Genomic DNA, 11,488 nt, shown 5'->3' with positions numbered 1-11,488 from the left:
CTGTTCCTGGTACTCAGCACAACAGTACAGATGAATAATTTCTCATCTCTATAGTATTGTGAACAAAATGTCCCAAGGACCTTTACCCAGCTACTTTGAGACTGTAATGAAGTAATGAACGGCATGTCACAGGTGTCTTGCTTGGCTGATTTTAGAAAGTCAACTATTTTCTTCTTGGAGCATTAGATTTGATCTAGAATTAACAGCTGGGCCTGAAATAAGGAGAAAACGGAGGCAATAATTCTGTTAACAGTCTGTAGAGTTACAGCTGTCCCTCTTAGATAGAGACAAAACATAAAGTTTAAAAAGGCACAGGATACCTCTAGAGTTGGGTTCTTTACTACAGAAGGGATTGGAAAAGCAAAACACTTTGATTCTTACTTTACTAAATGGTGAATGAGGCCTTTCATAGTTGGATGGAAATGCAAATTAACACCATTCTAAAATGGTATTTCTATTATTTAAAGAAGCTTTAACTGTGCATAATATCTAAGGTCTTATCAATTTATATTAAACCAGTTTATTAAATTAAAGGCGGTGTTAGCTGTAATAACCAGAATCAGCTCAATTCATTAATGTCCTCTGAGATCATTCTCATGCATAGACTAAAAGGAGAAAACAAGTTTCCTAGTTTTTCAGCTCACTGATTTCTTAACTTTAAATGAACTAACTAGTCACTGAAATGATTCTCTCCGCACTTGAAGAGGCTACTGCTGTCAAAAACTGGTTATTGCACTTCAACAACTTCTGGCTCCAGGAGCTTCTACCAGTTCAGTGGTCTGACTTTCTTTAAAACTTGGCAGCAAATGTGTAGTATATTTTTAATCTAATTTTAAATCCTTGTATCCTGTTGTGAAATATTAGTGGTGCACTTCATATCTTGTCCTCTTGGTGAAAAGCAACCAGATTATAAATTACTCATGGGAACTAAAAGTTGGGGAAACCCCTGGTGCAGATTGAGTGGGTGTGAGAAGAAGGAGTCTGTCTCCATTCTGCAAGTAAGAGAATGTGATGTTACAAACACAAGTGTAGGTTTAGTTTTGTCAGTTAATAAAACTATAGGGTTAGAAGGACCACAAATTATGTAACTCTACCTCTAGTCTAACCCCCTGCCAAGATGTAGGATTTGCCATAGCCATCTGTCTTGGATAATTATCCAGCATCTTGTTGAAAACCTCCACTGAAGGAGCTTCCACACCTTCCCTAAGGCAGTTTGTTCCATTGTCCTGCTGTTCTTACAACTAGGAAGTTTTTCTTAAGACTTAATCTAAATGTGCTGTGCTGTAGTTTGAACCCACTGCCTCTTGTCCTGCCCTCTGTGGCAAGAGAACAATTTTTCTCCATCTTTATCTTCAACTACTTGAAAGGCTGCCATAATCATGTGCCTCCCCCTTATACCAAACTAAACCTACCCAGTTCCTTCAGCCTTCCCTGATATGGCTTGCATTACATACCTTTGATCATCTTTGTCACTCACCTCAGGTCCTTTCCAGTTCCCCTACATCCTTTTTGTACAGCAGTGACCAAAGTTGGACACAGTATTCTAATTGGGGCCTGACCAGGGCTGAATAGAGTGGTACTGTCACATGTATGCTATGCTTCTCTTAAATCAACCCAAAATTGGAATGCTGGATGTGTGTTTTTTCACAAGAGCAGTGCATTGATGACTCAGGTTGGTCTACCATGACTGATTCTTCTCAGCCGTGGTGCTGCCAAGCCAGTTATTCCACATTCAGTGTATCATAGAACTGGAAGGGACCTCAGGAGGTCATCTAGTCCAGTCCTCAGGACTAAGGATTATCTAGACCATGCCTGACACATGTTTGGAGATTTTTAAGAGCAGGTTAGACAATGATGGAGATTCTACAACCTCCCTAGGCAATTTGTTCCAGTGCTTAACCACACCGACAGGAAGTTCTTCCTAATGTCCAACCTAAACCTCCCTTCCTGCAATTTAAGTCCATTACTACTTGTTCTATCCTCACAGGTTAAGAACTTTTTTTTCTCCCTCCTCATAACCTTTTGTGTACTTGAAAACTTATGTCCCCTCTGTCTTCTTTTCCAGCTTAAACAAAGCCAATTTTTCCAATCTTTCCTCAATTCATTTTCTAGACCTTTAATAATTTTTATTGCTCTTCTCTGGACTTTCTCCACTTTGTTCATATCTTTCCAGAACTGGGTAATACTCCAGTTGAGGCCTAATCAGTGTGGAGTAGAGTGGAAGAATTACTTTGCATGTCTTACTCACAACACTCCTGCTAATACAGCCCAGAATGATGTTTGCTGCTGCTTTTTTTTTTTTTTTTTTTTGGCAACATTAGCAATTAGCTTTGAAAACAGGAGAGATTCCAAATGACTGGAAAAGTCTATAAAAAGGGAAATAAGGACAACATGGGGAATTACAGACCAGTCATCTTAACATCTGTACCTGGAAAGATAATGGAGCAAATAATTAAGCAAGCAAAGGCCTGGTCTACACGGGGGAGGGTTGGGGGTGAATCTATTAAGTTATGCAACTTCAGCTACATGAATAACTTAGATTTCTTTCCACCCCTGCCCCCCAACCTAGTGTAGACCAGGCCTTACATGTCTTTGCTGAATGTCATTCTGTTGGCTATAGCCTAGTTCTCCAATTTATCAAGCTGCCTTTGAATTTTAGCTCTATCCTCCAAAGAGTTTGTAACCCCCCAACCACCACCTCTGTCATCTGCAAATGTGATCTGAACATGGTAAGAGACTGTGCTGATCATTAATAAAAATGTTAACCACACCAGACGCCCAACAGATTCATGTGGAACCCTACTTGCAACCTGTTTCCAATGTGACATCATTCCAATAGTTACTCTTTGTGTGTGGTTGTTTAACCAATTATGGATCTATTTAATGTAGTTCTACCAAGCCTGCATTTCTCCAGCTTGCTTATGAGAATGGCAGGGACGTGTGTCAAAAGCCTTGCTGAAGTGCAGGTATATTATGTCCACTGCCTTCCCCCTATCCACCAAATCAATTAGATTTTCAAAGAAGGAAATCAAGTTGGTTAATACAGTTAACATAGCTTTCTTACCTCTTGCTGGGTTTCTGCCGTCTGGCATTAGATCTGTAACTTTAGCACCACCAGGCTCCTTCTTGTAGAACTCTATGCCTTCCATGGGGAGGTAGGACTGATTGATACCCTGAGGTTAAAAAATAGAAGGTTAACACAGTGGGGATTCTTAAAAGATGACTTCAATTGTGCAGTGTTTTTGAACACTTTTGATAGCAGGGACTGGCTTGCTTTCTAAACTCTGTCTGAGAGATCTCATCCACCAGCACTGCTCCAGTGACCGGTTGTTTAGAAACATTGCTCAGGTACATGGAAAACAGTGTCTTCCTGGGGTAGTGATGAGGTACCTATAACCTTGTTAATCTAAGAGTCCCGAACATTCAGTGGTGCTGGATCTCAACGGTACTGTCTTGGAAACTAAGGTACTTCTAGACCAGGTAACTAGAAAACTCTAGCCAGACAGATGTGTATGTATACAACCTCATTAAATTATTTAAAGAGGAATGCAAGAAGGTGTTCCCTCCCTTCAAAAGCCTGGTCCCTTTACAGGAAGTCTGACTTTTTTTCTAGGCATTGTCAATCAGCTCTTCCCTCCAAAAGCCTGCTGATGGGGGGGAGGGGGGGGCTAGTCAAGTTAAGTACCAAGTATAATACAGCAAGAAATTCTTCCACTTTATACTTTAATTTCACCCTCCATTTAGCTATATAGATACACACACACCCCAAAATTCCTCTACCTCCCTATTACTGATAGGAGGGATAATCAGACCTCAAGTGATTTTTAAAGTCATAGTGTGTGAGACAGTAAAACGTGGGTGTTCAGGCTCCCAGGTTATATGCACTTTAGCCACAGTCCTCTTTCCCTCCATTAGGTGAAAGTAGAGGTAATTACCCTTCGAACATTACAGGACGTGTAGTAAACAAGCTTGTGGAAGTTCCTTTCAGTCTATTTTTTTCACTCTGCTATTGACACTCCCTATAGATGTCCTGTAATAACCGGTACTTGTGGCTTTTGTAGCACGTATCTTCCATTGCAGTCAGATATTATGAAGTAGTGGGGTCTATTCCTTCATGTGCATGCCACTGCCATTAGTAGAGGTGAGTTGTGGCTGTCTGCATAGAACCTGCAATGTGAACAACTTGGCTACTTCAATAAAATCCACAACTCATCCCCTCCCTCAGTGTTCCCAGGCCAGTGCTGATTCTGTAAGCACCGCTCTTCTTGCAGATACTGAGCAATCCGAGCAGTGCTGCTGGACAGTGACGTGTTGTTAGCAGGCCTGTTTTTTAGATAAGACCTAAAATGGGTTTCCTGACCACCTGTGAGCATTAAACATTGCTTGGCACATGCTCCCCAAAGTGGTGGTACCCTGGTTTCCTGGACAAATTTCTACACAAGCAGGGTCTGCCTCCTTATGGTCATTGGTAGTATCAAAGGTGAGGAAACCCTAGGGCCAAGTGCCAGTTCCATTCAAAGGAGGACACCTGCCCCCCTCCACTAACAGCATCGCATCACCGTGCTCACCTGTTTGTGGGGCAGGCTAAGTTCTTCATCCCGCCTACCATCTGCTATACGGACAACCACAGATGCCCCTCTTACCAACTGAATCTGTGAGATGGAGAACACCTGTCAGCCTGGTGTTTGGGGATAACTGAAGAGCACCCACAATTGGAGTCAGATTTTTAAAACACAAAAAAAAAAAACCCTTAGCTGATCTCGCTGTGACACTGACGAGGGGAATGACTTGGCCTGGTTATGGATTCTGCACTGTCAAAAATCTTCTCTTTGCACTCCTGATAGTTACAAGCGCTGCACTATGTTGACCTGGACAGACATAGTGGCCTAATACTTTAGGCTCTGCACCAAAGCAGTTGCACCCAGGGAAATCCATTTTGATTTGCTAAAGGAGGTTACGACACTTGTGCAAAGTAGGTATAAAATGTCACTAAATCAGCACTCTCTTGGCAGCCCCGGAACAGCATTTTACACAGCTGTGAGTGACATGAAGTGGAAGGCAGTGCAGGGCTCCATCAAATTTCTGGCATGGGACTCCTGGCACGGCTGCATATTATGCAGGAATTTAAGAAGGATGTCTATGCTCAACTCATTGGTACCTCCTAAAGTGCCCCACCAAACTTTTTGTACGTAATTAGTCCCGTTCGGAGACCGTGTTTCTCTATAGATATAAGGCATAAAAAGCATTCAAATTTAGGACACGCCTAGAAGCATTTGGCCCGAGGCGGATGTGTATCTGTGTTGTACTTGCAAACAGACTGGCGCATCAATAGACATCAGACCAGAATAAAGTTCAGTGTTGGAGGAAAGATTAAAGGGAAACAGCTTCTGACCTACAGAAGAAATACTTTTTTTTTTTTTTTTTTTTTTTTTAACACTTTGCCAAGTGGGGCTAAACAGCATACTACACTAAAATCACTTGGGAGGGCGAGTGGAGGGAGGCCCTTGATTCCTCCAAGATCATGAGCAGTTTGACAATAATACTCATGTTTCAGGGTAAGGGCTCTGCAGGATGGGTGAGGTAACATTCAGTCTTGATGATTTCACTTCAGAAAGCTAAAGATGAGTTTTCTACTTGCCTGCACTACAAAATTCAACCTCGAGCTGAGCACAGACGGGTCTGTCGTGCCTGTCCAGCGGGGAACAGTCCTATTGTGCGGCTGGCACGCACAGGACAGTGCTGAGGCCTGGAGCAGAAAAGAAGCCACCTGGCTCATGCCGAGCTCCATTAGCTCTGCAGGACCAACACGATTTTTACTCCTCCAAGGCCCTAATTCTGACCCTATTGACATCAAGGGGAATTTGACCGTGCAGTGTGGCGGGTCAGGAGGGGTCATTTTTCATCGAAGCCTTAACACTGTGGACTCCTCTCGCTATTACACAGTGATTAAAAACACAGTGCACAGGCGTGGCATGATTTACTCACCACTTTCCTGTTTGCCAGCCCCTGTGTAACGCTGGCGCACGGCCCCTGGGATTAAGGCGGTCACAATGTTCTGTTGGAACATGAGCAACACCCACACTTAGCTGAAGAACTAGTAGTCTGCGCCCACAGCTGCAACGTGTTGCCTCCCTCCCCACCCCCATCATTTTCCCCAATGGTGGCACAAGAGGAGTCCAGTGGGCAGGGAGCAGCCAAAGATGGGACCTTTGGCCAGAGAACTTCTGAGATGGGACTTTCTCTGCCCTGTGCTGATCAGCTGTTTCACAATGTCACACCCCCATGTGCCCCATCTGCCCTGTCCCCTTCACTTAACGTCACGTCTCTTTCCATTTAGCTGATCTCCTCCTAATTAACCCCTGCCCCCTCACTCCAAAACCCCGTGGCACTAACATACTCTTTGTTGCCATCACCCTGTTCGCTCGGCATGTGTTACACCCCTTCCCCGTGTCGGCTACTAGGGTATGTCGACACCGGGATAAAAATCCACAGTCGGCCCAGGTCAGCTGGCCTGAAAAATTGCTGTCTAGACCTTTGGGCTCAGGCTGGTGCCTGAGCTTTGGGGCCCTGTGAGGCAGGGACCCTGCCAGCTGTGGGTTTATCATCCCTGTGTAGATGTATCCTTGGAGTGTGAGCTCTTCAGGACAGGGACTGCCTGCTGCTTTGTGTCTCTACAATGCCCAGTGGGGTCCCACTCTTGGCTGGTCCTTGGGCACGACTGTAATAAACATGACTAATAATAATCCTTAAAAACTAGTGCACTTGAGCCGATGATGCTGAGTAATAAGGGACCCTGAGCAGCAAGGTCATCTCCCTGTGCAGCACTTGTCATCCCAAAGGTGCTATAGAAAAGCATGAGGGCACATGGGAGAGCTGCATTTGAACGCCAGTGGGTCTCTGATGAGAACTGGTCTGTACCTGGCTGGGAGCCCCCTGGTACAGAGGCAGCTGATAAACATCAGTGTTGCAGTAGCCACTAGAGAACACTTGGAGAGCAGCCCATGCTTCACTCCCCAATGCATAGCGCAGCCTTTCGCCCTCTTTCCTCATGATTCCTCTCTGCACTGGTCTGGGGGCTGCCTTTTTGCCCGGAGTGTCTGGCTCAGGGTTCACCAGGACTTCGTGCAGGTGGATAATCACCGTTAGATACTCATTGTAAATCCTCTGGGGAAAGGACTGGAAGGAAACAAAACATTAGCTGTGAAAAACTAAAAACTGATCAAGGAACTGGAGACCATTTCGTGGGCAGAGGGGGAAGCTACCACTTCATTAAAACAAAACACTTCAATGCATAACCTAACGGACCAGTGTCTTGAGCAGCTGGCAGCATGGATTCTGACTCACTATGTGGCTGCTCGGCTTCCGTCTGCCCTATCTGCAAAATCAGGATCCTCTGCCCTTGCTTTGGAGTTCACACCATGCCCCTTGGTCTGACAGGGACCGAGTCTAGTGCCCTTCAAAGCCTGTATCTCCAGGTTCTCTCTGTGAGCAAGGCAGCGTTTTAATGTGGACGCTGGCCCAAGCTATGTTGTAACGTATAGTTAAGATGTTAAGTTGCAGGTGGGCTTAGAGCCTCGCCAGCTGCATTGTATCAGGACAACCAGCTATCTCAGTGGTGGCCAACCTGGGCTCCGGAGCCCCATGCGGCACCTCAGATGTTAACGTGCGGCTCCTTGTCTAGGCACCGACTCTGCGGCTGGAGCTACAGGCAACAACTTTCCAATGGGCCGGGGGGCGCTCACTGCCCCACCCCGGCTCTGCCCCAGGCCCTGCCCCCACTGCACCCCTTCCCGCCCCCTCACCTGAGCCTGCCGTGCCCTCGCTCCTCCTCCAGAGCCTCCTGCACACCACGAAACAGAAACAGCTGATCGGGAGGTGCAGCGAGGGAGGTGGAGGTGCTGGGGGTGGGGGGGCTGCTGACATATTACTGGGGCTCTTTGGCAACATTCATTGGTAAATTCTGGCTCCTTCTCAGGCTGGCCACCCCCGAACTATCTCAACCCACCCTATGGGTTCCTAGGTAAATGAGAAGCACCTGCAGAAAGCAATACCTTGAATCCATCCAGCCACACAGGCCACTGCTGGTAGCTGTCAAGGTCAAGCTCCTCCACAAAGACAGGACGATCGTATTTTAGCCAGGGTTTCCCAAAATAAAAGGCCCCAGGGGGATTGAAGCAGAAATGAGCCACTGTCAAACCAGACCAGGGTAGATTCTTGGCACCATCCACTGCAACCTGGAACAACCGTGAGCAAAGAGATCAACAGCCAGGGACATTTGTAATCAAGAGACTGTTTGTGGATGAACTAATACAGCTGCATACCATGACTGGATGGTCAGAACTGCCGCACAGAACCAGGAGTCTGACGGGGGGAAGTGGAAGGGAAACACCCCTCAAGCTGTACCGTCAATTCCGGAACAATTGGATGGTTCCGCTAGAGCAGGGGTGGCCAAACTTTTTGGCCTGAGGGCCACATCGGGGGTGCAAAACGGTACGGAGGGCCGAGTAGGGAAGGCTGTGCCTCCCCAAACAGCCTGGCCCCTGCCCCCTATCCACCTCCTCCCACTTCCTGCCCCCTGACTGCCCCCCTCAGAACCCCTGACCCATCCAACCACCCTCCCTCCTTGTCCCCTGACTACCCCCTCCCGAGACCCCCGGCCCCCAGGATCCCACCCCCATCCAACCCCCCCCATCCCCTGACTGCCCCAACCCCTATCTACACCCCCACCCCCTGACAGGTCCCCCAGGACCCCACCCCCATCCAATCCCCCCCCCTTGTCCCCTGACTACCCCTTCCTGGGACCCCCTTCCCCTTATCTAACCCCGCTCCCCGCCCACTTACCATGCCGCTCAGAGCGGCAGGTCTGGCAGCCACGCTGCCCAGCCGGAGCCAGCCGCATTGCCCACGTGGCGGCGTAGCTGCGGAGGGGGGGGTGACAGCAGGGGAGGGGCCACAGCAGGGGTGGGACCGGGGGTGCGCCTTCCCAGCCGGGAGCTCAAGGTCCGGGCAGGACGGTCCCGTGGGCCATAGTTTGCCCACCTCTGTGCTAGAGTGACCAGAAGTGGACTCGTTAAAGACACTGGAATATTTTGGGGGGGGGGGCGGGGGGCAGGATAATAAAATCTTAAATTCTCTAGAAAGCAGCGGGGCCCCAGAGCAGGGTGCATGCAGTGTGTGTCTGCGTATCACCCAGGACCAGCTCCATCCTCGCCCCATATGGAACCCACCCAAAGGCAGCAGGGTGTGGAAGGAAACCCTTTGCAGGGATAGTGGTCACACTCTCCCCTGGTGCCAGGAGAACAAGCTTCTCCACATTCCATTACCTAGGTGGGGCCCAACACCTGTTCTCCGACTGAGAAACACACACGCTCCTTGAATCACCTGCAAAACAATCCTGACCTCAGCACCAACCTCTCTCTTTATAAGCCCAATTCCAATGTCCACTAGGACACGATACATTCATTTAAGACTATGATATGCAATTGGACCTGCAGCAGAATTCAGGCAGGCAGCATACAACTACCTGAGTTAGAATTTTGGGGTTTACCCCTCTAATCTTGCAAAATTGCCATGGGCTCTTCAACTCCCCCAAGTGATCATCACTCTGGTTTTACATCTTAACCAAAAGACAGGGCTGATCACTTCCAACAGCTCTCACAAGCGAAGCAGCATCAGTTCAGTACTTGGATGGGAGAGTGTGATTCCCTGAGTAGCAGCACTAAATCAATGCACTCGCATGGTGCAGTGTCTATTGACGGACTGGTAGTTTGGCTGCAGGACAAGGAAAATACCTGGCCAGTTCCTCAATTTTTCTGATGCTCAAATCCTTCCACGCAGGCAGTAACTGGGAGCGTAGATGGACAACGTGCAACCATGAAACATTTAGTTCTGCCTCAGGTGTTATGTTTTTACGTCACAGCCACAGCAGAACCTCAGAATTACAAACCGACCCATCAACCACACACCTCATTTGAAAACGGGAGTACACAACCAGGCAGCAGCAGAGACAAAAAAGGGCAAATACAGACCAGTGCTGTGTTAAAGGTAAAATACTAAAAAACAAAGGGAAAGTTAAAAAAAAGATTTGACAAGCTAAGGAAACTCTTTCTGTGCTTGTTTAGTTTAAATTTAGTTCAAAGCAGCATTTTCCTTCTGCCTAGTAAAGTTTCAAAGCTGCATTAAGTCAATGTTCAGCTGTAAACTTTTGAAAGAACCAGAACGTTTTGTTCAGAGTTACGAATAATGTCCATTCCCCAAGTGTCCGTAACTCTGAGGTTCTACTGAACTTACTATTGCACCAAATCTGTGGCCAGCTAGGATTTCGTGGCAACAACAGAGAGAGAACTCAGACCCTCCTGCTCAAAGACACAGGAAGCTCTCCACTATACATGAGTGGTAGAGGGCCAATGATACACAGTCAAGTATTTCTTATTTCACCCGGAAGAGGACAGGCCCACACACAGGCATTAGCCAGTACGTTTCACTATACCCATCTGCTGTTCACCTTGATACCGTATGTAGGGAGGTATCGAGAGACATAGGTAAGGTTGAAAGGCTGAGGGCTGCTGTCCATCGTCCTGGTCAGTGTCTCTTTGATCCAAGTAGAGATCTCCTCATTTGTATTCAGCTCCAGGCCTTCGTTTCTAGCAAGCTGAGGGGCAATCTCCCGAACCAGCACAGCAGACCTGAGCACGGGGTGGGGGAAGTGAACAGAGGCACAGCGTCGGGAAAGGCTTGCAGAGAGAAGTGCTCCATCCATCTGAAAGCAACACCCCACACCTCTCACTCAGGCCCAGAGAGACGCACTGGGAGACAGATGCTGCCTGGCTGGAACCATCCATGGGGCTGACAAGAGATGACACCACCCAGTCCGCTGAGACAAGGTCCAAGACTGGAACCGCAGAGGGGGCCGTGGGTCAGGGTGCAGGTCGAGAACAGCAAGCGTGATGCTGAGCAAGAACGAGATCCACCGGGAGAGCGTCTCAGGACTGAAACAACAGAGGGGAGGCTGCGGGTCAGGACGGAGACGTCTCGGTGCAGCTGCGTGGGGGGAGCCCAGGGTAGGAGGGGCCGCAGATCAGGATCGAGGGGCGCAGGCAGCCGCCTGTGGGGCACCCTCCTGCATTCGAACTGGTGGCGCACAATGCCCCTGCCGCCCCTGAAAGGACCGGGGCCGTAAATTCACCCACACGATTAAGCCCAAATAAGAAAAGCTCCTTCCTCTCAGGCCCCCAGCACCTGCTCACCTGTTTCCCATGGCGCTGTACAGGCACCTCTCTCCGGTGGTGGGCACGACCGAGTCTGAGTCATAGACCCCGTCTGAATAGTCAGGCCTGGGCTGGAAGAGGCCGAGTCTGACCCAGTCTGCTTGGGGAATCAGGCTTCTCTGCAGGGTTTGGTGGCTGGAGTCCACGGGGGCTCTGAGCAGCCTGATGAGCAGGCTGGCGCACGGGACGTACCTGTGGGGGGAGGAGCGGCACGGGGTCAG

The 11,488-nt window shown here is 48.3% G+C and overlaps 1 long non-coding RNA gene across 2 annotated transcripts; it reads right to left on the bottom strand.

Moving 5' to 3' along the window:
- Positions 1–115: 115 nt before the first annotated feature.
- Positions 116–8,391, bottom strand: LOC311525087. Of its 2 annotated transcripts, XR_014712678.1 has the most exons (5): positions 8,052–8,391; positions 6,919–7,176; positions 5,986–6,055; positions 4,569–4,652; positions 3,947–4,167 (listed from the first exon to the last, which is right to left on the bottom strand). It is a non-coding gene; the product is annotated as an uncharacterized lncRNA (long non-coding RNA). The 2 variants fall into 2 exon arrangements; XR_014712677.1 differs by lacking the exons at positions 3,947–4,167; positions 4,569–4,652; positions 5,986–6,055 and adding exons at positions 116–212; positions 3,065–3,173.
- Positions 8,392–11,488: the final 3,097 nt, after the last annotated feature.

This window comes from Lepidochelys olivacea (assembly GCF_965140295.1).
Source record: "Lepidochelys olivacea isolate rLepOli2 genome assembly, chromosome: 8".
Classification (NCBI taxonomy): Eukaryota; Metazoa; Chordata; order Testudines; family Cheloniidae; genus Lepidochelys; species Lepidochelys olivacea.
The sequence above is the reverse complement of the archived record's forward strand: the minus strand, read 5'-3'. Positions and strand labels throughout refer to the sequence as shown.